This window comes from Bos grunniens, chromosome 2, assembly GCF_055505025.1.
Source record: "Bos grunniens cultivar Pamir isolate PY7600 chromosome 2, Bosgru_T2T1.0, whole genome shotgun sequence".
NCBI lineage: Eukaryota > Metazoa > Chordata > Mammalia > Artiodactyla > Bovidae > Bos > Bos grunniens.
In genome coordinates, this window is record NC_141166.1 from 110899161 (window position 1) to 110922710 (window position 23550).

Genomic DNA, 23550 nt, shown 5'->3' on the forward strand with positions numbered 1-23550 from the left:
GGCAAGAATACTAGAGTGGTTTGCTATTCCCTTCTCCAGAGGATCTTCCTGACCCAGGAATCAAACCTGGGTCCCTCACATTGTAGGCAGATTCTTTACTGATGGAGCTACCAGGGAGCTTCCCTTGCAAGAAAATATGCTAGTATTTTCAGTGCGTGAGAAACTATTTTCTTGGTCATTTAAATTTTTATTTATCCTGCTTGAAACACTTAAAGGGGGCATTAGTTCAATGAGCATAGATATTATGGGCAATTACTTTACGAATTTCTTTTAGGGGATGAACTACAGAGAGGAAGGAGAAAGGTCAAAGATTGGAAGCCTTGGAGGCTATTAACCCCAAACTTTAAAAAGAGGTCCAGCGTTTGGCTCCTCAGTTTCAAGAAGAGAGACTGCCAAGGGGAGTTTGGCAATACTCTGGTTCCTGGTCTTGGTGGTGACTACATGGATATTGGCTTTATAATATTCATTATGCTGTACGTTTATATTTTGGATACTTTTTTACACATGCAATCAATTTCATAATAATACTTGTTTCCCCCAAAGGATAGAGAAAGTGAAAGTGAAGTTGCTCAGTCGTGTCCAACTCTTTGGGACCCCGTGGACTATAGCCTACCAGGCTTCTCCGTCCATGGGATTCTCCAGGCAAGAATACTGGAGTGGGTTACCATTTCCTTCTCCAGGGGATCTTCCCGACCCAGAGATCCAACCTGGGTTTCCCGCATTGTAGGCAGGTGCTTTAACCTCTGAGACAAGAGATGGTATCTTAAAATGCCTCCTCTCCCAGGACTGCTGGGCGGGTGACAATCCCTTCATTAGTGTATTTCAAACAGAAGTATCAGCACTTGGTTTAATCTCTTATCAAGGTTTAGAGGATTAACCTCTGGGTGTGTTTGTGTAAAACTATAATATAAAATCAGAGAGAGTACTCCAGTTGGCATTTTCCTTTCTCCTGCACCCACCTTCCTGTTCACTGAAAAGGTTATAAAACATGGAGCATGAGATCATGAGGTTCAGGGTCCTCAGCTCTTCCCAGGTTGCTGCAGTGCCCTTCCCAGCAGCTGTTTCTGTGGGCACCCAGCTGTGCCTGGTGTGGAATCACCTCTGCCTGATGGGTGCCTTCTTGTTCTGAGATGCCCAGTGACCATCAGATAAACAGGCAGCTATAGTCAGTAAGGATCCTCTCTCTTCCCCTCTTTGCTTTTGCAACCACTCTTTGGCCACTTCAGACGTGATAAAATTTTCTTTGTAATCCTTCCTTTTGATAAGAAATTCTCTGAAGACTTTATATGTGAAAATTTATTGTGGCAGCAACACTGCTTTCCAACCCTTCAGCTGGGACTTTTCAAACTAACGATCCAGGTAGAAAAACATTAAAAGGAAAGATGTTATAACATGGTTTCATGGCCTATTTTCCTGTTTGGGGAATATTCCACTTGCTACAAGTAAACTAGAGAAAAGTTCAAAAGGCTCAGGGGAGGAAAGAGAAGAGGAGGTTTCAAAAAGAACTTGAAAAATCCATTTCTGTCTTTGAATCATGAATTTTGATTTTCAAATGGGAGTTTGGGGTTTTAAAAGAATTAGGAACTTTGGAGAAGCTAGGGGAAAAAAAAAAAAAAACAAGAGTAAAACTAGAGAGTTATTCTCTGAGCCACAGAGTCTGGTTTTGCTTCAAAATCTGGAACTGAGTTTTTTTATACTGTTGTCTTCTCTCTGAGGGTTCTGAGGTTTCCTCTCTTGGAATATGCAAGTAAAAATCAATGGTAAATTCTATCTTGACTTCATTGGCTCCCCTTATAATTTGGAGAGGGGACAAGACGAGCCCCCCCATTGTATCTGCAGAGCTTTGTAATACCCTGCTGAAATCCTTGCTGTGAATTGCCTGATCCTGATTCTGTAACTCCCCAAATTAACAGCATTAAGGTCGTAAGGGGACGCCTTTTTGTAACCATCTCTCAGAGTTCTCATTTTCCACTTCTGGCTCTTTTTCCATTCTGGCAGTTCAGCGTATGAGTCTGGCAAGATGAGCTGACTCTAGGTGACAAAGTTCCAAGTCACAGACGTGGACAGTGCTTGGCCCTTCCTGAAATGGAGGAAGGCCCGAATAAGCCAACCCTGTTCGGGAGCCCTGCTGACTCATTTCCTCCTCGAACAGAGACCTGCCTTTTTCTTCTAATTTGGGAGTGCATCTCAGTCAACCGATAATATATATTTATCATCTTTCTATTAATAGATATGGTGCTATGCATAGGTGCTTTTTAGAAGGAATAAAAGAAAATCCCAGCCAGAATAGGCTGACAGAGAAAGAGTGCTAAGTCCTAAAATGTATAAAGGATGCACAACATCCTGTGTGCAGCAATATATGGGGGGTGAATATAGGCACTGTATCTATACAGGTAAAAATAGAAGGAAAAGTCATGGAAATATCATGAGTCAAAGTAGGCAAAGAGTTCTCTTAACTAAGAAAGGCTTCTTGGAAGAGATTTTTTTCCCCCCCTAATAGACTAGAGAAAATTGAACAGTCTGGCGTAATGAGGCATTCTGCACCAGGGTGTACAGCCCTGGAAATGAGGGGAGGTGGCGGGGGGTGAATAAGTGAACAGGACAAAGAGGAAAGGACTCGGGGCAGAGAGAGAAGTGAAATGAAGCGAAAGTTGCTCAGTTGTGTCCAGGCCAGAATACCGGAGTGGGTAGCTGTTCCCTTCTCCAGGGGATCTTCCCAACCCTGGGATCGAACCCAGGTCTCCCGCATTGCAGGTGGATCCTTTACCAGCTGAGCCACCAGGGAAGGGGAAGCAAATGGAAGAACAATAGTGGGCTCCTGGTGCTGATCCGAAATGCTCAGGGTGGGGGCAAGGTGGACTTCTGCAGGGACAGCTTTAGGGTGAGAAAGGAAAACTTAAATAGGGTGTTAAAGACTAATTAGAGAGAACCAGGGTGCCCCAAGGAGTCTATGTGGAGCTCTGTGTGAACAGATGCTCAATAAATACTTTCACATTCTACGTTTAGATCTAGCATGAGTTATTTTATATATAAGGTGTGAGATAGAGACTTGTTTTTGTTTTTTTTTTCATAAATATGTCTAGTTATTCCAAAACCATTTATTGAAATGACTGTCTTCTCCACTGATTGCTTTTACATTTGTCGAAAACCAATTGGTTATGTGTGTGGGTCTGTTTCATTGGTATGTGTCTAACTCATGGATGCCACAATGTCTTCACTCATAGCTTTACAGTAAATCTTAGGAGCACATAATGTGATTGCCTCGGATTTATTCTTCTTTTTCAAAAACTTTTTGGCTATTCCAGTTTGTTTGTCTTTACATGTAAACTTTAAAAACAGCTTATCTATATCTATAGAAAGGCCTACTGGGATTCTGATTGCTGTTGCATGAAATCTATGGGTCAATTCAGGAAGAATTTTTATGTTTACTACAATGAGTCTTTCAGTCTATGAACACACCATGTCTGTTTATTTGGATTCTCTTTGATTTCTTTAATTAGTATTTTGTTTTCACATGCAGATCTTGTACATGTTTTGTTAGATTTATATCTCAGTATTTCAGTTTTGGGAACTAGTATTGTTCTATTCGGAGAAGGCAACGGTACCCCACTCCAGTACTCTTGCCTGGAAAATCCCATGGATGGAGGAGCCTGGTAGGCTGCAGTCCATGGGGTCACTAAGAGTCAGACACGACTGAGAGACTTTACTTTCACTTTTCACTTTCATGCATTGGAGAAGGAAATGGCAACCCACTGCAGTGTTCTTGCCTGGAGAATCCCAGGGACGGGGGAGCCTGGTGGGCTGTCATCTATGGGGTCGCACAGAGTCGGACACGACTGAAGCGACTTAGCAGCAGCAGCAGCAGCATTGTTCTATTCTACCATAGGATTTTGTGGATTGACCTTGTCTTAAAGGATCTTGCTAAACTCACTTGTTAGTTCTAGGAGTTCTGTTTGATTTTGTTTTTGCAGATTTCTTGGGGTTTCTACATAGACAGTCATGTTATCTGTTAATGAGAACCCTTTTTTATTTTTCTTTCAAATCTTACACCATTCATTTCTTTTTCTTGCCTTGTTTGACTGGCTATGACTTTCAGTATATAGCTGGATGGAAGGGGTGAGAGGAAACGTCTTGCTTTGTTCTGGATCTTGGGGTAGAGCATCCACTCTTTCACCGTTAAGTATGGTGCTGGCTGTGGTTATTATGTAGGTGCCCTTTCACTTGCTATCCCCTCTGTGTGGATATTTCCCCCAAGACATACCCATACCCATTGCACTTTCTTCAGGTCTTTTCTCAAAATCTACTTTCCCTGGCTACCTTGGTAAAAAATTTCAACCTACTGAATACTTATAAATCCATTTCCTGTTTTATCTTTTTCCTTAGCACTTATCACGACCTAACTTACTGTATATAATTTACTTGTTTATTGTCTGTCTTCCTCCAGTATAAAGTAAGTATTAGATAGCAGGAATTTTGTCTGGTTTGTCCATTACTGTCTCTTCAAAGTTTTAGCAATACCTAGTATATGGTAGCCACTCTCTATGTATTTGCTGAGTAAATGAATGGATGGTTGAACCAAATCTACCCATCTTCCTGCGTCTGTTCCCATTTTGTTTTCCTGCTAATCTAAATGACTGAACCATCCTTACTGTCATTGCAAGCGACTCTCTGTTTGCCTCTTCATTCCCTTCCTCACCTTCACAGGGGCTTTCATCCCGCAATTATTCCTCCTCTCTTCTGCATCAGCTATTTATTCCTCTTAATGTGGTCATCCTCATCAACATAGTATCTTCTGTCTTTTTGACTACTTGTTATGGGTTGAATTGTGTCTCCCTCCCCAAAAATATGTATGTTGAAATCCAAACTCCTAGTTCATCAGGATGTGACTCTGTTTGGAAATAGGGCCCTTGCAGAAGCAATTGAGGTAAAATGGAGTCACCAAGATGGGCCCTATGCCAGTATGACTGGTGTCCTTATTAAAAAGGAAAATTTGGACAGAGTCACACAGAGAATGTCAGGTGAAGATGAAGTCAGAGAGCAAGGCGGTGCCTCTACAGCCCCTCTCTCCTGCATCTCCTAACCAAACTCTGCTTCTGCTCTCTCCTCACCCAGCCTGACAGCTAAACAGTCGTCTTTCTAGGAATAGAAATGTGATGATGTCACCACCCTGCTTAAAGCCTCCCATGGCTCCTCATCACACCTAAAATAAAATCCAGACTCCTTTGCTTACCTGAAACTCTTAACATAAAGTCCCCATCTTCTTGAACTCTTTCCCTCCCTCTCTGCCTTCATTCTGTTCCTCAGACAGTCCAAGCCTTTTCCTGACTCAGCACCCGCTGCTCACTCTGCCTGGGACATTCTTTGCCCAGATCTTTACAGATCTATCCTTGTGATCCAGAATTTAGCTTAAACGTCACTACCAAAGAGAGGCCTCCTCTGTCTCCCCAATGGATGATAGCCCCCTGCTTCCCCACCCACTCTGTCATGACACCCTGTTTAACTGTCTCCATCAGGAGCTGACATAATCTTGTCTGTCTGTCTTCTATGACCTGCCCCCTACCCTCCTTTCCTAATGCATAGTGAGTCCTAGTAAATATTTGTCAAATAACTCACTAACTCCTGCACGGTAGAAAATCTAAAGGTAAAATCCAATTCTTGACTTCTAATCTGTGTTAGTTTCCTAGGGCTGACATAATGGGGCACCACAGACAAAACATGACTTAAAGGTACTGTCTCACAATTATGGAGGGTAGACGTTCACGATCAAGATGTGTGCAGGTTTGGTTTCTTCTGAGACCTCTCTCTTTGGCTTGTAGTTTTCTGCCTTCTCAGGGCTCTCACATGGTCACGCCTTGGTCTGTGTGTACATTGTCTGTGTCCTCTTATAAGGATGCCGGTCATCTTGGATTGAGACCCACCTGTATGACTTCATTTGCCCTGAATCACCTTTTAAAGGTTCTATGTCCAAAGGTGGTCACCTTCCGAGGGACTGAGCATTAGGACTTGAACATATGAACTCAGTGTGCAGGAGGGGGGCTACAATTTAGCCCATGCCACTGCTGCTAAGTCGCTTCAGTCATGTCCGACCCTGTGCAACCCCATAGACGGCAGCCCACCAGGCTCCCCCGTCCCTGGGATTCTCCAGGCAAGAACACTGGAGTGGGTTGCCATGTCCTTCTCCAATGCATGAAAGTGAAAAGTGAAAGTGAAGTCACTCAGTGATGTTTTGACTCTTAGCGACACCATGGACTGCAGCCCACCAGGCTCCTCCATCCATGGGGTTTTCCAGGCAAGAGTACTGGAGTGGGGTGCCAACAATTTAGCCCATAGCAGATCACTAATTGGAGAAGGCAATGGCAACCCACTCCAGTACTCTTGCCTGGAAAATCGCATGGATAGAGGAGCCTGGTGGGCTGCCGTCTATGGGGTCGCACAGAGTCAGACATGACTGAAGCGACTTAGCAGCAGCAGCAGCAGTAGAATCACTAATTGTTGCAGGAGCTATTTCATAGTAGCCCCCTTACCAGGGGGCATGTGAGGCCACCACTTTTTCCTACAAAGCCCAGGGACTATTCTGTTTACCCAGAGAGAGTTTACAGCCTCACCCAGTCAGAGAAAGAGATCTCTGCCCGCTCTCCTTTCCTTCATCCCTCCTCCCACACCAGAGCAGCCAGTTCAGAGCAGACTTATGGGAGACAGGCCTCCTTCAAGTCCTGGAGGTATCCAGCCTGGAGGGAAAGGGGCAGTGGGAAAAAAAGCTTTGACTTGAGGTGATTTTAAAGGTCAAAAACAAATAAGAAGGAATCTTCAAGTCCAAAAGTAATCTCTAATAACAGAAAATCTGTGACGTGGAGCTAAAATACAGTTAAGGGAGCTGCCATCCTCAAAGAAAGGAGAGGTAACAGCGTGGATGGGGACGGAACAGGGAAAAGTGGAGCTGTTTCTTGTTTATCCCCAATACACTGAAATCCCTGGGTGTAAGTTTCATGAGGATAGGATTTTGTCCATTTAGTACACTCCTCTTTCTAGCTCCTGGAGAGGTGCTGGGCATATGGGAGATGCTCAGGAGAGTCTGTCTGTTCAGGCAGGGAGTGTACTTTGAGAACGGATTTCCCTCATGGTCTTGAGAGCACTTGAAACACATCAGAAATGTGTGTGAGTCATCCTGATTTATGGTGCTGACAGGGAGCCCACCAACGTGAGAGATTTGTTTTAACAAGTTGTGAAATTCAGAGCTCCATCTAGAGCTCTGGATTTGGAATCTGGAGAGACAAATGTGATGCCCTGTTAGGACTCAGGTTCTAGAGAAGTGCAGATAGACTTGTAGTTACATCCAGCATCTGAGATTGATTGCCAGCCCCTTTCCTTATGTGGAGTGGGCAGGGTAGGGCTTTCTCAGAAGCAAGCAGCACACTCATGCTTAAAGCACAGAGTGTACTTTGCTGGGAAGCACGAGATCCATGTTTTCTCTTAGAAACCTCGCTGCCCTGGGGACTCTGGGTGCGTGTGAAGTCACACTCCCTTCTATTGCTGCCGCAGCCGGCTGGAGAACAGAAGGCCTCTGCTGTCAGTTTCCATGAGGAACAGTGTCCCCTTCTACCCTTTACAGAGGGTCCTGGCAGCAGCTGAACCATCCCAGGAGAGACTTGACACCTTCCTACATCTCCCTTTGTTAATGGTTTTCAGCCCTTGTCTAGAAGAATCACTGGTTGTCTTTGTTAGACTTGTTGAGGACAAAATGGGTGTGTGGTATGGTTGTGGGAGGAAGAGAGCATCTCTTGAAATTCTTTTTTTCCTTTTCCCTGAATGCCTTCAGGTTTTGAGTTGTATTCTCCAAGTACTGTTTTTCTTTTTGCTTGTTTATTCATTTGTCTCTTTGTTCACATGTAAGCAGCTTAAAATTTTCTTTCCTTTTAAAAAGTCTACCTGCAGTTTGTTCTACCCTATCAGCTGTGTGGAGAAGGCAATGGCACCCAACTCCAGTACTGTTGCCTGGAAAAATTCCATGGATGGAGGAGCCTGGTAGGCTGCAGTCCATGGGTCACGAAGAGTTGGACACGACTGAGCAACTTCACTTTCACTTTCCACTTTCATGCTTTGGAGAAGGAAATGGCAACCCACTCCAGTATTCTTGCCTGGAGAATCCCAGGGACGGCGGAGCCTGGTGGGGTGCCATCTCTGGGGTCACACAGAGTCAAACACAACTGAAGCGACTTAGCAGCAGCAGCAGCAGCAGCAGCAGCGGCAGCTGTGATGGAGTAGCAAGCCATGGATTGTAAGTCAGTAGACAAGCTGAGCTCCACCTGAGTTGGTACTTTGCATCCACTGGGTTTAATTCAGTTCTCTGAACAAGCTTCCCATCTGCAAAGTGAAAGCTTTGCATGAAGAAGAACCTATTAGAAGGAAGCTTAAGATCAAACAGACCAACCTCTAGTGACTCCGTGGCCAGATTTTGTCTGCAGTTACTGTGGTTTGACTTCCCTGGTGGCTCAGGCGGTAAAGAGTCTGCCTACAATGAGGGAGACCTGGGTTCAGTCCTGGGTCAGGTAGATCTCCTGGAGAAGGAAATGGCAACCCACTCCAGTATTCTTGCCTGGAAAATCCCATGGACGGAGGAGCCTGGTGGGCTAAAGTCCATGGGGTTGCAAAGAGTTGGACACGACTGAGCAACTTCCCTTTTTTTCACTGTGGTTTGAAAGCTCTCACTGGGCTCTCTTCTGTTCTTTGGTCTATTGCACCATGCTGTCCAGTGGGAAAGAAAATGTTACAGGAGCCACATTTTAAAAAGTAAAAAGAAACATGCCTTAGTCCATTTGGGCTGCTATAACAAAATATTAGAGACTGGGTGGCTAATAAACAGCAGAAATTTAGTTCTCACAGTTCCAGAGGGTGAAAAGTCTAAGATCAAGCCACCAACAGAGTTTATGATTGACGAGGTACCATGTCCTGGTTCATAGTTGGCTGTCTTCTCACTGTGTCTTCAGATGGCCGAAGAGGTGAAGGAAGTCTCTAGGGCCTCTTTTATGAGGAAACGGATCTTATTGATGAGGGCTCTGCTTCTGCGAATCACCTAATTAACTCCCAAAGGCCCTACCGCCAAATATCATCACATTAAAGGCCCGGACTTAGTGTATGAATTTGTGTGTGTAGGGGACGGGGGACACAAACATTTAGTCTACAGCACAGAAAACATTAATTTTACTAATATATCTTTACTCATGATATCAAAATATTATCATTCAACATTGTAATCAATATAAAATTATTGAGATGCCTTACTTTTTCTGTTTTACTAAGTCTTTGAAGTCTGGTGTGTATTTTTTGCTCATGGTGCATCTCATTTCGGACGAGCCACACAGTTCACATGTAGTGCAGCCACTACATTGAATAACATGGCTTCAGAGAGCTGCTGCCCTGGCCACAGATGCGCCTCATTTCTGCCCTCAAAGAGAACTGAAAAAATGCCAAAGAGCCCTTCTTCTTGCTCGTCCTTCCAAAGAAAATAAATACTTCTTTCTTCATAAAGTAATATTTTATTACATTCATACTTCAGCCTATTTCCCAGTGTGTGAGAAAAGTCATTGTTCTGGATTTGCAGAGCTCCAGCACAAGCCTGTTAAAAGTTCCCGTGGCTCTCTTTGCCGAGATAGAAAGGTCCCATATTATCAGCATCAAGAGCGATGTTTTCCAACATGTGTTTCATAAAACTTAGGTTTGTGAGATGTGATGAGGTGTGATGTGAAGAAATTTCCATGGTAGAAAGTGTGGGGAATACTAAGTATGAAATTCCAATAAGTGTCTTTATTGCAGAAATACCGAGAGATGGCTCGCATGTATAGATCTTCCGAAACCAGTAAGATGCTTCAAAAAGCATCTTGAGGATCAAGAGTCAAGTGGCACTCAATGAGGCAATGCTGTTCGGAAAATTTTCTCCCTGAGTCTTTCTTTTCCAGGGCAATCTTCCAGTGTGGCTCTTAAATCCATTTCCAAAAGTTTCTCATACTTTCCTAGCTCTAGGGACCCTGTTCCTACTATGTCCTTGAAAAACAAAAACTAAAATAACCTTCTCTGATGAGTTACAATATAATGGCTCTAATATTGGGAAAGTATCTGTTGTGAATCAGATCCACTATCTTTCCTCAGTCTATTTTAATATACTACTTCTCTCATAGCTCTCATTTGTGACAGTGAATGCACATTTTAGTTTTAAGTGGAAGTACAATTTAGGGCCATTTTATTTCTTTAATGATCTTGGGAAGTACAGCAAATACGGCAGCTTTGATTTTTCAAATGGTCAAAAATGCAAGAAAAACAAATTCTGCTTCTCTCACCAGCATTCCTTCTCATTCATAGAGAAGAAATATGTTCCCATTTAAGATGAAAGGTTCTTTGCATTTATTTCATAGCTCATATTGAGGAAAAGTCTCAAGGCCATTTATAGTTTATTAATTCAAAATCTCTTTATAATGGGGCTTTCAGGTCATCTTCCCTCACCCCTCAACTTACTGGAAGATAACTCGAGGCACTCCAAATCAAGTGAGTTAGAAACAAAGCCATCATAATTATAATCTCCCTGCTTAGAAATGGATCACAACTTAATGCTTTTTTCCCAGGAATTTGGGTCATGTTAATAAAAACTGTATTTTTCTCTTTAGAACACAATACCAGCTTCTAACAGTCTGGTCCATATGTTAGAAGCATATAAAAGTTAATCATTTTGCTCTGGTGCCAGCATGTTGTGTGCGAAGAGAAGCTGTAAACCACAGCTGTGTGGAGAAACAATTGTGAACTTTACTGGCTTGCACATGTGAGATGTCAGTAAACTAAATAAAATGTCACTTAACTTTACTGGAGAGTTGGAAGTGGGGAAGGAGCATTTAGTAGAGTGGTTCCATTCTTTACATTTCATAAGGACAGTTCAAGTTACATAAAACCCAGATCAACTGTTTTCCAGATGATTAGATTTGGCTTAGTCACAAGGATAATGATTGCTGGGTAATCAATGGAAACTGTGTGCAGTTGACCCAGTTTGGTGTGTAAATGACTAAAAAATTCAGACATCATCTAAAATCAATTGGGTTCAATCAGTTTGGCCAGGCAGCAGGCCCCTCAGTTACTCAGTGGTCTTCCTTGAATATGACCAGAAACCCTGAAATAACCACAAAATCTATAATTAGGCCATCCTAGTTGATGGGCTCTCTCAGCATCACTGCTCCATGCTTTGCACGGTGGGCATCTGACCTTTGGCCATAGGCCTGTATACTCTGCCACCATTTTCTTTCTTAGTGAACTGGGGACATGGCTCACAATGTTGTATTAAATACTTCATTCTACACATTTACCATAGTGCCTACTACATTGTAAGCATTTAATAAATATTAGTAGTATTTTCCCAGGTGAAGCTTGTAGTATAGAACCCATCTGCCAATACAGGAGATGTAAGAGATGCAGTTTCTATCCCTGGGTTGGAAAGATCCCCTGGAGGAGGGCACAGCAACCCACTCCAGTGTTCTTGCCTGGAGCATCCCAGGAACAGAAGAGCCTAGCAGGTTACAGTCTATAGGATCACAAAGAGCTGGACATGACTGAAGTGATTTAGCATGCAATAAATGTTAGTATTTAAATATTATTAACTCTTTTCTGATCCAGAGCAGAGAGGCGAATATAGAGCAAAATAAGTGGATTTCTACATATATTTCCTTATCTCTGATCGATTTTTTAAAAAGACAGTAAATAAAATTATATAGTACTATGAGTCCTCCTTCCTTCTTTCCTTCCTTTCCTCCTTCCTTCCTTTTTCTCTTTCTTTCTGTTGAGTGTTTGTGATTTCTCTGTTTTGAAAATAGTATCTTAAGAATATAAACAGGAAAGAATAAAATAAACCCTCAAATCTTACATCCTCAGTTTATTTTCTTTTCTAGTCATCCAATCCAACATTTAATAAGGTTCTAGGCAATAGAAAATTGTATAGTCTATAAAACTCTGATTAGCCAAAACCTCTAGTTAATAACATTTTGTAAATCTCAAAATATATGCTGAAGAGATGACCACTGAGTCAAGTGATTTAGCTTAAACTAAAACTCTTGGCCGAGTAGGGCTTCTAGGGGTTCCATGTGGCTCTAATCAAATCCCCTATACCAGCAACATCTGCATCTCCACTCACCACTGAAACTCTATTCACTGTAAATTTAACAGAAACACTTTATTCCCAAAACTCAATAAATGTTCATCCAGCCTTCTGGATGATGAAATCCAAATATTAAGAAGGTAAGTAACTCATTCAAGCCTTCCTACCAAGTAAGTGACAGAGCTGAGAAAAATCCCAGGTGGTTCGACCCTAGCACTCACGGTCTTAACCATTTCACCTCTGCAATCTGGGGCTCCAATAGCTTGAGCAAAGATTCTGAAATATGAAGGGAGTGTGCCATGGCCAGAGAGCAGCATAAAATTCAGGGTACGTGGAGGGAAGTGAGGTGAGCTGCGGCCTACTCCTAAAAGGGCATTGGATGTCATGTTAAATAAATGTAAGGCCACACATATTCACTCATTCATTCACATATATTAACTGAGTGTCTACTACATGCTACGTAAATTGTGCTAAGTACCAGGTCTAGAGTAGTAAATAGAATGGACTTAGTGCCTGCCCTAAGGGAGCTTAGACTCCAGTGAGGAGTCACAGACAGTGTTTTAATTAGATTCATGGGTAGCTTTCAGTGTCACATCAAGGAACAATTTTGGCTTTGATGAGACATTTTCTGCTCATCTATGGTGCTCTACTAACTGTGTAAAATGGTTCACAGTCAATTGCTATTTCTTTGGAATAATGAGTGTTTCTTTTTGGATGACTGAAACAAGAATCTGTGATACTGAAGTTTGCCAAGAGGTAGTAGATATGATCCACCTATAAGGCAAGGGTAGGAATCATTTGAAATGTAGTTCCAGTGAATTATACCATGTTCAATAAACTTTTTTTTTTTAGCACCTACTATTTGTAGAGTGGGCTTCCCTGGTGGCTCAGACAGTAAAGAATCTGCCCACAATGTGGGAGACCTCAGTTTGATCCCTGGTCGGGAAGCTCCCCTGGAGAAGAGAATGGCAACCCATTCCAGTATTCTTGCCTGGAGAATTCCATGGACAGAGGAACCTGGCGAGCTACAGTCCATAGGGTTGCAGAGGATACAACTGAGCAACTAACCACACACACACATTTGTAGAGCTCTTCACAAGTCTTGTAGAAGGTGCTGAAGAAATAATTTTTGAATTAATGAATGAGAATAGAAATATTTAGTGCCTGGCTTCAGAGATCTTGTAACTGGTATAAGGAAAAAAGCCATTTCTAAAGACAAATACCAATATAAGGTAAAATATTTGCATTGACTTAAAAGGACTCAGACACATATCCACTGACTACCTGAAGCCTTTAGAATTAGTACAGAATTGTGATGCTTGTAGAGTTCCTTTATCAGAGAATAGGATAAGATTTTAATTAAGGGAGATTTGGACATCAACAGTTATTCTGAATGCTGTGTCACAGTTTCATAAAGCCAAGTTCTCCGAAACAGCAATCAGTTCAGTTCAGTTCAGTCCCTCAGTTGTGTCCAGCTTTTTGCGACCCCATGGATTGCAGCATGCCAAGCCTCCCTGTCCATCACCAACTCCTGGAGTTTACTCAAACTTATGTCCATTGGGTCGGTGATGCAATGCAACCATCTCATCCTCTGTCATCCCCTTCTCCTCCTGCCTTCAATCTTTCCCAGCATCAGGGTCTTTTCAAATGAGTCAGCTCTTTGTATCAGGTGGCCAGAGTATTGGAGTCTCAGCTTCAGCATCAGTACCTCCAAAGAATATTCAGGACTGATTTCCTTTAGAATGGACTCGTTGGATCTCCTTGCAGTCCAGGGGACTCTCAAGAGTTTTCTCCAACACCACAGTTCAAAAGCATCACTTCTTTGGTGCTCAGCTTTCTTTATAGTCTCACATCCATACATGACTACTGGAAAAACTGTAGCTTTGACTAGACGGACCTTTGTTGGCAAAGTAATGTCTCTGCTTTTTAATATGCTGTCTAGGTTGATCATAACTTTTCTTCCAAGGAGCAAGCGTCTTTTAATTTCATGGCTTCAGTCACCATCTGCAGTGATTTTCAGTTCAGTTCAGTTCAGTCGCTCAGTCGTGTCTGACTCTTTGCGGCCCCATGAATCGCAGCACGCCAGGCCTCCCTGTCCATCACCAACTCCTGGAGTTCACTCAGACTCACGTCCATCGAGTCAGTGATGCCATCCAGCCATCTCATCCTCTGTCGTCCCCTTCTCCTCCTGCCCCCAGTCCCTCCCAGCATCAGAGTCTTTTCCAATGAGTCAACTCTTCGCATGAGGTGGCCAAAGTACTGGAGTTTCAGCTTTAGCATCATTCCTTCCAAAGAAATCTCAGGGCTGATCTCCTTCAGAATGGACTGATTGGATCTCCTTGCAGTCCAAGGGACTCTCAAGAGTCTTCTCCAACACCACAGTTCAAAAGCTTCAATTCTTCGGTGCTCAGCCTTCTTCACAGTCCAACTCTCACATCCATACATGACCACAGGAAAAACCATAGCCTTGACTAGATGGACCTTTGTTGGCAAAGTAATTGTTGGTCATAACTTTCCTTCCAAGGAGTAAGTGTCTTTTAATTTCATGGCTGCAGTCACCATCTGCAGTGATTTTGGAGCCCAAAAAAATAAAGTCTGACACTGTTTCCACTGTTTCTCCATCTATTTCCCATGAAGTGATGGGACCAGATGCCATGATCTTCGTTTTCTGAATGCTGAGCTTTAAGCCAACTTTTTCACTCTCCACTTTCACTTTCATCAAGAGGCTTAATTAGTTCCTCTTCACTTTCTGCCATGAGGGTGGTGTCATCTGCATATCTGAGGTTATTGATATTTCTCCTAGCAATCTTGATTCCAGTTTGTGCTTCATCCAGCCCAGCATTTCTCATGATGTACTCTGCATATAAGTTAAATAAGCAGGGTGACACTATACAGCCTTGATGTACTCCTTTCCCTATTTGGAACCAGTCTGTTGTTCCATGTCCAGTTCTAACTGTTGCTTCCTGACCTGCATACAGATTTCTCAAGAGGCAGGTCAGGTGGTCTGGTATTCCCATCTCATTAAGAATTTACCAGAGTTTGTTGTGGTCCACACAGTCAAAGGCTTTGGCATAGTCAATAAAAAAAAAAAAAAAAAAACAATGCCTGTACTTAAAAAATAAAACTTACATAAACTTCATCCTTCAGCACTATGACACATATCAGATTCAGTAGAAGAATCTTTTTGGTCAGTGCCATTTTATGAATCGTAAAAACGAACAAAAATTTGAAAGAGAGAGGAAGGAGAGCAAAAGAAGAGAGTGAGAAATATGTATGTGTTGGTATCTAGAAAACCTGTGGCACTGTAGCTTAGACACAAGTCACACTGGCCAGGTAGGCCTGTTATAAGCTTTGTTGCCTATAGAGTGTGTCTTTCTCAGTTTGCCTCTCCTTATTTTCTGGAATTTTAAGCAGCTACAGTTTTTCTCCAAGTTCTGCACCTGAATGTTTAGAGTAGGTCTTTGAAAAGGTGTTAGGTGATAATAGTCATTCCTTGAAAGAAAGCAAAATAATTGGTAAGTGAGAAAACTGGACTTGGATACCTATAGACCAAAAGTTAACCTTGAATGCTTTCAGAGTCTCAATCAAAAAAAAAAAAAAAAATGACTTATATAAATGATGGTTGCATTCATATTAGCAATCAGCTTTTCAAAATGACTGGTATTTGCTAATATCCAAACTGAAAGAAGCATAATTTTTCATTTGGAGAATACATATTATGACGATGCTGAAGATAAGCACCTTTGAAATCACAGAATGTGTTTCAGGGCTTAGTGAAACAAAGGGTTTTCTGTCTTGGTGTAGAAATAATTCAGTGAGAGTTAGAGTGACAGGCAAGGAAGGAGTATATTAGTGTAGGACACTTGTAAGAGATGCAAGCAGGCAGGCAAGGCAGTGCTTCCCTGAGAACTTAGTGGCTACATTTTTATAATCAAAGGAAAAATGGGGAGGATTGGAAAGACCGTATTCTGTATCTTTCTTGAGTAGACATCAAGTTTCTGTCATAAACCACTCCTCCACATTGGGAAAGGGAGTTTTTTTGTCCCTATATGGTCAAACGGAAACTGTCATGCTGCTACAGAAATAGACCAAAAGGCAGTAACATACTAAACTATGGTAAATCATTTCAGGTTTTAATATAATACTACCTTTTCCTGTATTTTTGTTTTTAGTGAATGAGGAGAAGCATGTGCGAGGAATCATTCACTTGCTGAGCTCACTGGGCAGGATGCACATCTCATTCCACCATTGTTTCACTGTTTTGGGGGTGTGTCTCATGTTTCTGTCACATGGTTTTATTGCTAAGCAAACCTGCTTTCTGGGATGATCTTTAATTTACAGGGGTCTCCTGTACTTTTTCAGTTTAATCACCTACTTTCTTCCTTTACTCTGTCCCTATCACCTTGAATTACTTAATCTTTAAAACATCGTTGGGGGGAGCAAAATATTATACCTCTATCCCCTCTCTCATGTATTATGTAGAAGAGTGATATGCAAGTTAGAGATCTGAATAAGCTCACTTTCGCCAAAAAAGCAGAGGAAGTGGAGGAGTAACTGGAAAGAGACCCCAGAAACAGAGCCAGGGTTTGTTTCTCATGGTGATCAGCTGTGAAGAGTTAGCAAATTAAATATCCTCGCCTCTGTCAAATCATTACTTAAGCTTCCTCAATTTATCTAAGCTGGGCTTCCCAGGAGCTCAGTAAAGAATCTGCCTGCCAATGCAGAGACACAGTTTTGATCCCTGGGTTGGGAAGATCCCCTGGAGAAGGAAATGACAACCCACTCCAGTGTTCTTGCCTGGAAAATCCGATGGACAGAGAAGCCTGGCAGGCTACAGTCCGTGGGGTCACAGAGAGTCTGCTGAGCACAGACACGTGCACTATCATCGCCATCCTCCCCTCTCCTGTTGCTTGCCAGATTGCTAGGAAATAATACATCACGTAGACTTTAGCTTTATCCCCTTTGTTTTGTTCTCTCTTGTTTTCCCTAACTCAGCAGTCTCTTAAAATTTATTTCACAACCATCAATAGACTTTCAGACCTGAATGCAAACCCAACACTCCTTAACCTTTTTTACTCCAGTTCATTTACTATATTAATTTCTTCCCTGAACCCATGATCTTTTTATTGTCTGCATAGTTTTGCCTTTCCTATTTGGCATAATACATTTTCCATTTGGAATAATATAATATCTAGCCTTTTCAGATGACTTTTTTCACTTAGTAATACAGATTTAAAGTTCTTCCAAGTCGTTTCATGATTTCATAGCTCTTTTTTAAGAACGAAATAATCCATTGTCTTAGATATAACTCAGTTTGTTTTTCCATTCACCTACTGACATCTTGGTTACTTCCAATTTTTGGCAACAAATTTCTGTGTGAACATGTTTTCAACTCCTTTGGGTAAATACCAAGGAACATAATTGCTGATCATATGTAAGAGTATGTTTATTTTTATAAGAAGCCACCAATCTGTCTTCCAAAGTAGCTGCCCCATTTTGTATTCCCATAAGCAATGAATGAGAGTTTCTGTTGCTCTACATCCTTGGCAGCATTTAATGATGTCAGTGTTCTGGATTTTGGCTATTTTAGTAGGTGTATAATGGTATCTCATTTTAATTTGCATTTCCCTGATGATCTATAATGTGGAGCATCTTTTCATATGCTTATTTGCCATCTGTGTATCTTCTTTAGTGAGGTTTCTGTTAAAGTATTCGGCCCATTTTAAAATCAGGTTGTTTGTTTTCTCATTGTAGAATTTCAAGAGTTCTTTGTATATTTTGTATAATAGTCCATTATCAGATGTATCATTTGTGAATTTTCCCCTTGATGTTGCTTTTGATCAATATTGTTTACTGCCCTGACCGACCAGCTCTCTGATTTACAGCCTAGGTAAAGTTTTCACATGCCCTGGCCCCAGATGTCATGCAATCTTTTTTTGGTACCAGGTAAACATTACACTATCCCTTGTAGTCCCATCTCTCTAGAGTCTACCCCTCTTATACCGCATTAGCAGACAGTGATCTAGATTCAGCTGCATAGCACAGAGGATTTGTTCCATGAGTGCCATGGCAAAATGCTGCAGCACACACAAGTGGAGGACCGCTCATCTACTCAGACTTCTCATTTGAGGTGTCATACTGTTGAGTCATAGAGACTAGAAGTGATCTAAAGTCAGAGATAGGCTTGGGATAAGAATTCAGGTTTCTCAGTTATGAGTCTAGCATTCTTTTCATTGCTTCCAGGCTAAAGAGGGAGAACTAAATAAGCACTTATAATTTCAAGCACTCAGTCATCATCCTGCAACATGTGAAGTTACCAACCTCTTGTTTTCTGAAACACTGGGTGGCTTTTTCAGACTTAATTGAAAACATAATGTTATACTTTACATAGAGAAATCCAGAACTGACCCACCATCAATAGATAAGTTGTGTTGAGCAGAGCTTCTAGGGAGGGATTTTTTATCCTATTTTATATTATATAAAATATAATATTATATAAAAATATAATTATATCCCTATTTTATATTATGTAAAATATTTTTTATTATTTAGTAATCAGTTTATTCTCTCTTGCCTTGTCATTTAGCCTTAGACTGTGAAATGTGGGTTCCCTGTATTGCAACAACCTGACCCACAAGGGATTTTACTCAAGACTCTGCCCCCTGTAGTAACTAACAAATGTAAGTCCCATAGTGGCTTGTATCCAAACCATTCACCTTTGGCCACATGGTTGGATGAGTAGCTACATAAGGCCCCTGGAAGAGCAAGATTAGCTAAGCTTTTGTCTATGGCCCCACCAGTAACTTATGATGTCTTAATAAAGTCTTCCTTTTCCATGTTTTCTCCCTCCAAAATTCTTTACAAAAGGGTCATTTCTACTCAGTTTTCAGAGCCTCTCCTATGATGACTATTTCTTAAAAATAATTAGCCTGAAATAATACTTATGCTAGAGAGGCATATTTTGGGATGACAAATTCTGCTCCCCTTCATATGCAAACATCTCACCTATGTGAAATAACACATTTATCCAACCATGAGGAAAGTGGACCTGGATTAGTTGTCAGGGAAGAATAGTAACATGAAGGTTTAGAACATAGACAGGGGAGCTTCAATGGGAGTATGGAGAAGGTCTGCTAGGGAGATTTCCAGGGTGGGGCAAGGAAATAGGAAAACTGGTTGTTGGGATAGGGAAGAGACACAGCATTAAAGCCATTTTGACCTTCAGAAGTGGGAATAGGGATGTGAAAAGCCGTGTGTGGGACTTCGAATATATCCTTTGGCTAAATTACAGTTTTGTCCAAGACTAGGTTTTATTGGACTCAAAACCACTCTGCTGCATATGGATGTTGCTCTGAGACGGAAATAAATGATCCTTATGTGTGTGAGTACTGGCAGGTATGCGTCTGTGAATGTCATGCTTTTCTCAGTGGCTTAAGTCTTCATGGATAGGTATCAACTGTCTAGGTTCCAGCACTTTTGTGAACACATGTCATGCCACTTGGCAGTCATGGTATTTCCAAGCAAACTCCAAGTGAAACATGTGGGGAAGGCAGACAATACCCAGGGCTTTTCTTAACTAGCTCTGTCTTTATTAAGATAGGCTGAACTGGCAGTTTCCACCCATGTGGCAGTAAACTGCAGGAAGCAGGAAGCCTCAGCTCCACTATAGACTGAGTTGAAGGGAAGTCTGGTTGCCTCCTCGACACGTTCTGATGATTTGATTCAGTTGTTTGCTGAGATGACATCCTGTTTATGAGTTTTCAAACTTAAAGAGGAAAGGAGTTATTCGTTTTTCCTCAGCTATACAATTTTAGAATCTCTGGGCCACAAATCTTTAAAGCTGTAGTTCTCATTTTAAATGGAAAAAAAAAAAATCAGTGAAAACCTTGGTTTGGCTTCCTTCAAGCAGATAGTGTAAAGGTGTTCATTGTGCAGAAATTCCTTAAATTTCCAGACAAATGCCAGTGAATGCAGAAACGGGGAAAGGTTCCCTTTGGGCATGAAATTTCCCACATACATGGTAAAGTCTAGGTTGTGCATTCAGAAGAGAACATTTGCTGTATGTGCGTATCTTTCTTCATTAGAACAGCTAAGAGTACAGGCTGATCTCTTTATTTCTTCCCTCCACAAAACTACAGCCACTTCCATATATACATAAATTACCTGTGTTCTTTTCTTGAGAGATTAAGTAGACTGGGAACTCTTCCACCTCCCCCTTGTCCGTTTATTGATATTAACACTCAAAGCCATAGATAAAGGCCAGGAGAGAGTGAAATCTGCAGAACAAAATCTAACATTACCCTTTCTCTCTCCTCCTCCTACAACTGTGTCATTTTCTTGTCACTATTTTAAGTTATCTCAGTGTATCAAATCTGAAACAAGTTCTTGTTATATAGACTTATAGGATAGATCATTATCTAAGTGGTTTTTAAAAAAACATACAAAATACTCTAGTATGTTTTATACAACTACTGAATTTAACCCCTTGCATTTTTATTGATTACAGTGTTATTAACTAAAATGAGAACATTTCATTTACTCCAAGCCTCACCCCTGCATAAGTCTGTCCCAAGCTGACCCCCTAAACATTACTCACCCTGCCTGTTATAATTAGACAAAGTAGAGTTCGTTGCTCCCCACAGAAAGGGAGACCACCATCTCTCAAAGCTTTGACAGTGTCTTGGAGAAGGAAAGGCTGGGTCAGAATTTGTTGAGAGGTCAAGTTTGATTTAAGATGAGTCGAAGTGAGAGGGCTTAATTAGAACTGCATAAGGATCACACGAGTAAGTGGAGAGGAATGAAAGAAATTCTTGATGAGGAGTGAAGGGGGAGAGTGAAAGAGCTGGCTTAAAACTAAATATTAAAAAAACTAAGATCATGGCATCTGGCCCCATGACTTCATGGCAAATAGAAGGGGGAAAAGTGAAAGTAGTGACAAATTTATTCTTCTTAGGCTCTAAAATCACTGCAGATGGTGACTGCAGTCATGAAATCAGAAGGTGATTGCTTCTAGGCAGGAACGCTATGATAAACCTAGACAGTATGTTGAAAAGCAGAGACATTACTCTGCTGACAAAGGTCTGTACAGTCAAGGCTATGGTCTTTCCATGTAATCACGTACGGTTGTGAGAGCCAGACCATAAAGAAAGCAGAGCACCAAAGAATTGATGCCTTCAAACTGTGGTGCTGGAGAAGACTCCTGAAAGTCTCTTGGAAAGCGAGGAGATCAAACTAATCAATCTTCAGGGAAATCAACCCTGAATATTCATTGGAAAGACTGATGCTGAAGCTCCAGTATTTTGGTCATCTGATATGAACAGCTGACTCATTGGAAAAGTCCCTGATGCTGGGACAGATTGAGGGCAGAAGAAGAGGGTGTCAGAGGATGAAAGGGCTGGATGGCATCACTGATGCAATGAACAGGAACTTAGGCAAACTTTGGGAGATGGTGAGGGACAGGGAGGCTTAGTGTGCTGCAGTCCATGGAGTCACAAACAGTTGGACACGACTAAGGTATTGAATAGCAATAACAAGGATCACATACAATACAACCAGCCCATGATTGATGGAAACAGCAACGTGTGAATTTGAAACAAGGAATTCACAGAACCATGGAGTTTAAACAATGGACATTTTTCATAAAGAGTTGATGGGTCTTGGGTCTTTGGGGAAATTCTTGTAATGAACAATCAAACCATTTGTCTGGACAGGAGACTCCTGGAAAAGAAATTCATGTTAATGGGGACAGGAATAGCACAAGGTCATTCTCATTTAGACAGAAAGGTGTGATTTTGGTTTTCAGTATTCAAACTTGGCTTCCCTGGTAGCTTGACAGTAAAGAATCCACCTGCAATGTGGTAGACCTGGGTTCAATCCCTGGGTTAGGAAGATCCTCTGGAGAAGGAAACGGCCACCCACTCCAGTATTCTTGCCTGGAGAATTCCACGGACAGAGAAACCTGGCAGGCTTGCAGTCCATGAGGTCGCACAGAGTTGGACACGACTGAGCAACTTTCACTTTCACCCACACTGACTGCGGGGTACACATAGTAGTTCTCAGGTATACTCACATAACTTAATCCGGCAAAAAAAGAGCTGATGTTTTCTTTGCAACTCCTTTTCGGGCAGCAATTGACACCAGCCTTTTACTTTTCAGCATTTCTTTGCAATCATTTATTAGCTTATTAGCCTATTTCTTGTGTTATGCAAAATTGAAACAGGAAAATTTCCTAAACAAATGCCCACCAGCAGTCACCACCAGAACCCTGCAACCAATCCTTTAAACCCAGAGGGGGCAGCAGAGGGAAGTCAAATTTCAAGCCTGATTATTTAAAACCGCAACCCATCATCTCGGGCAACTCTTAAGAGGCAGCTGAAATCCTGGGTGCTGGTTGCTTTCCAAGAGCTGAAAATCCTCTGAAGCAGGCAGGAAATTGCCATCTTTTAAAAGTTTCAGCCCTGTCTTCAGACCACTTGTCTCTTTTGCTTTAAGTTGGAAGCAGAGAAATTATCTGGGATCATTGCAAGCTCCATTTTAGATTCTTTCCTAACCCAGTTCCCACATAGGATACAAATTCCATCCAATGCCTCTGACTTCCATTTTTTCCCTCTCCGATACGTCAGTGAGTCACAGGAGGGTGCTCTGGAGCAGTGAGGCATCCTTAGCCAAAGAGACTGGGGGGTGAAGCACTGAGGATGCTTAACATTTGAAAGAAGTGTGAACACTGTATTTACATTTAAATTAAAATGGAAACTTCTTATAGGTTATGTTTCTGAAAGGTGTGTGTGGCACATCTGCTGAGGTCTATTGTTTATTCATGCTGTAAATCCTTTGAAATGTGTTAAAATGCTTCCCACTCATTATAAAGCTCCTGCCACCCCTGGATTACGACTTTGATGTCACCAATCCTGCTTCAAAGGATTCTTTCTGGGCTATTAATCACAGTTTAGCCTCTGAAGATATCGCCAGAGAAAACATTTGGACATCTTTGTGCTAGACTTGCTAAAAACTTTGAAATCTTTAGTGTCTTGCAAATGCACAAATTGCAGCTTCTCCTTCCACTGACAACTTTTTATTTTGCTACACAATCAAATGACATTTTAGGTAAAACAGATCTCTTGGTTTGGGGGGCTAAGTATGAGAGAGGAGATGAAGGGTGGGTGGAGAGGAAGGGAGAAGAGAGTTCCAGCAGGCCACTCAGACCCTTCAAAGGCAAAAAGCAGCAGAAATCAGAGAGGCTAAGAGATGGACGTTCAAAGTGGAGTTGCCTTATCATTTTTTCTCGTCTTTCATTAATTTTTTTTTTACAAACCAGGGTTCACAGTAGCAAATTAGTACAAGTCCCTGTTCTCTTGCCCTCTACTGAGACCGTGTGAACTGTTCACAGCAAATCATCATCATCAATGCTAGTAACACGAAGTGAG

General features: G+C 41.7%; 1 protein-coding gene across 4 annotated transcripts in view; it reads left to right on the top strand.

Moving 5' to 3' along the window:
* MYO3B (myosin IIIB) overlaps nucleotides 1–23550 on the top strand; it is a 519880-nt gene that overhangs the window by 301990 nt on the left and 194340 nt on the right. The window lies entirely within an intron of this gene.